Here is a 3,251-nt window from a genome sequence, read left to right as displayed (position 1 = left end):
TTCTAAACATCCTTTCACACTTCCTAAGCCAAAACATAGCAACCTACCCGCCACTAGGAGGAGAACTAACTCTGTCCTAACTGAAACCAGGACATGTATCTTTTCCACTTGGGTGCTATTGCTCATAATTTTGAGAATTCAACATGAGCAAGCTAGGAAATGTGGGTACATACAGAACCGCGTGTATATGGTACGCAACAGACTTGGGATGTGGATCCTGCGTGAGGCCTACAGGCTTCTCTTTGTATACCATGGAGCACTGGCTTGTAAACATGGTGAAATTTCCCATCCTTGATGGGTCTAATACAACAAGTCTTTCCTCCCTTCTCTCCCCTGTCCTCTTTCTTAATGTAGGCAGTTGAGAAAAACACAGGTAAGTGGCTGTAAGTCCCCGGGATACCTATTTACGCTGGTTACTGAAGAGGATGGCACTTGGTCACTCCATGGCTTTCATTTGGCCCCAAAGCCTTCTGTAGTCATCTGAATTCACTCCTCAGTGACTTTTCTGTGAAGAGAGGTAGGTGCAAACAGGAGATTTTATGAATTCCTTGGGGAGGGAGCAGTGTGAATTGCAGCTTCGTAGGCACAAAGCAAACTGTTCTAATTGTGCAAAGTAAATTGATACTTGGTAAGTTCAAACTTAGTTTTATAGTTGGCAACCACAAAAGTAAACCTTAGCTGTGATCCTACCAGCACAGTGGTGTAGCTCTTCCCTTCCCCTTGTCCTCTTGGCTCTTTTAATGAGAGTGCAAGCAACAAACCTGTGCCAAAGGGTGCTGTATAGTAAACAATGGGCAGGCTTTTTTCTAAAAAGCACGAGTTTGAGTTATGTGGTGTTTGGGTGTTTCTCTTGAAACGATTCTTACCTCCTTGAGCTGTTAGATCATAATGCAGGAAATGAAAGTGCTGCATGCATAAACAGAGTAATCAAACATACACCTCTTAGGAAGAGGCTTGCAATGTAATAGTGTTTGTTTTGAGCACTGTTAGATACAGTTTGACATGAATGGAGTGAAAACACCTTAGAGAAAGGTGTTGATTGTTCTCACTTTTCCAAGACAGAAATAACTGGAGTAGATTTCCCTCCTGCATGGAACAAAAGTTGCACCTTTTTTTTTTGTCTGGCTAGCTTTCAGTCTCTTTAAGAATTTCTCTACAGGTCACAGTTTTAAGTAGACGGTGTAAACGTGCAGAGCGATAAGTAAGTGGAATGCAGTGGTTGTGACAACAACTTCTGATCTGAAATGTAAAGAAAAATCAATCCACTTCAGGGTGCCTTTTTTGTTTGTCTGTTTCCATTTTACAAGAGCAACGGTGAAATAAGGAGAATCCCATCTTCACTGTTTCAAAATACTTTGTTTCTGCGTTTCAGTCACCAGAACATTGAGGAGTAGAGCTGGTGCAAAAACTGTGAGACGAGTCCACGGAGAAAACAGGGACTTGGAGCTGCGCCGCAGCTGTAGAGTCGGACGCAGTCGGTACTCTACTACTAACTCGTCCATTCTATTTGACAAACTTATAACAAAGTAAGTCATCTTTTCTTGCAGACCTCTTAAAATGATCTTTCTTAGCAAGCCTTTGCACTATGGCATGATGTTGGCCTCGACTTGCTCTGTATTTTGACAGCAAAGAGGTATGGCTGCTCCTGGCATTGAGAGTTCAATTTGTTGAGTTTTCCCCATTTGGCAGTTTTCTTAGCATCAGAAGTGCCTTCATTTTTAATGAACTTTTTGTTCCATACTCACAAAAGTGAATGTAATGCTTGATTAAGAAACTGAGGATGGTTTGATACAGTCAAAGCAAAGTAGTCCTAGCGATTCTGCATTTCTGTCCATGGTTTATTTCTGTTTCTGAAGCCAAAATTGTTTTCTGCTTCAGAATTTGCTTTCCTTGCATTTCATCATTTTCTACAACACGAAACTTAGATTCCCATGTAGAGAAGAACAAACAGCCTTTCCTCGGTTAACAAAAAATGACTTAATGCTACTGTGCAGAGCAACTTAAGAAGGATTAAAAGTTGACATAATTTTTTTATAACATCTTAGTAGGATGTCAGAATTCTTATTTTCCTCCTGCATTTAAATATATATATATTTTAAATGTGCTCAGTAAGAGGGGAAAATAAACCTGAAAACAGCGTATGTTTGCAAATCCTCAAAAGCTTGTTCTTAAATCTCTATCAAAAATAAAGATTTGACCTAATTTTTTGGTAATGTCTAAAATCTTGGCTAAGTGTCAATGACTTTTGCTTTGTGCGTACTACATTAAAATCTCTTACTGATTATGCGTGCTGTTTTATTTTGTTCATACATGCCTAACTTTGCTCTTACATGTCAACTTTGTATCTTAGTACTGCGGAAGTTGTGCTACAAAAAATGGATGAAATGGAGCAGATGCGTAGATGCCAAAGATGTTGGGAAGATGTTGAGGTACAAATGACAGAGCAAATACTCCGTCAGTTTGCCATTTTTGTAGAGTATTTCACGTAGGGAAGTAACTTAGTTGTAATTTTTATTTGAACTGAAATAACTTCCTTCCAAAGAATAGTGTGGTCTAAACTACCATTTGGTCTTGCTCTCTGGTTATATCTTCATGTCTTACTGATACGGTTGTGCTCCAGATATCTTTTAAGAGTGGAGGAAGCATCTTCTGCAGAAGATGTGGGATAACGGGGAGATGCTGAAATGCATGTCTTCCACTCCAGTTTCTGAATTGCCTTCTGCATTTTGAATAGACGCTGTTTACAAACAGCTGTTTCGGACTTGGGTTTTTACTCCAAATGTTACTAAAAGCTCTGCCTGGGGGACTGAATATGCAAAAAGACTGGTGCTTTCCATCAGCTTGGCAGTTTAAGCTGTTTAGCTTTTTATCCGTAACTCCTAGATCATATTTCTCGTCATGCTCAGGAACGCACTTACTTGGAAAGCTTAACAAAAGGCAGTGCATGGCTTCCTGTGTTGGTCACTCGCTCGAATTTTGATTCCTGTTAATGTCTTTTTTCCCGAGAGCTCACAAAGAATCTCCAGTATCATGTAGCTTTAATCATCTGTTACAGGCAAATGGAGCTGTTTTCTTTAATTGACCTAACTTGCATTTTAGAATTCTTCCTTGGTTGCAAACTGCTCCCAGAGTTTTCAGGAACTTGAAGCCTTTCAAATTTCCAGCTGAATGAACTGATGGCTACTTTATGTATATTTGTTCGTGTGCTGGCCTTGCCTGAGAGCTTAAATAAACCCCTGTCTCTAGAGGAA

At 39.9% G+C, this 3,251-nt stretch overlaps 1 long non-coding RNA gene across 1 annotated transcript; it reads left to right on the top strand.

Moving 5' to 3' along the window:
* Window positions 1-1,196: 1,196 nt before the first annotated feature.
* Window positions 1,197-3,251, top strand: LOC311428560. The gene is made up of 3 exons (XR_014687766.1): window positions 1,197-1,526; window positions 2,351-2,429; window positions 2,621-3,251. It is a non-coding gene; the product is annotated as an uncharacterized lncRNA (long non-coding RNA).

The sequence above is a fragment of the Aythya ferina genome (assembly GCF_964211825.1).
Source record: "Aythya ferina genome assembly, contig: HAP1_SCAFFOLD_92, whole genome shotgun sequence".
Classification (NCBI taxonomy): Eukaryota; Metazoa; Chordata; class Aves; order Anseriformes; family Anatidae; genus Aythya; species Aythya ferina.
This window is presented reverse-complemented; position numbering and strand designations above follow the sequence as displayed.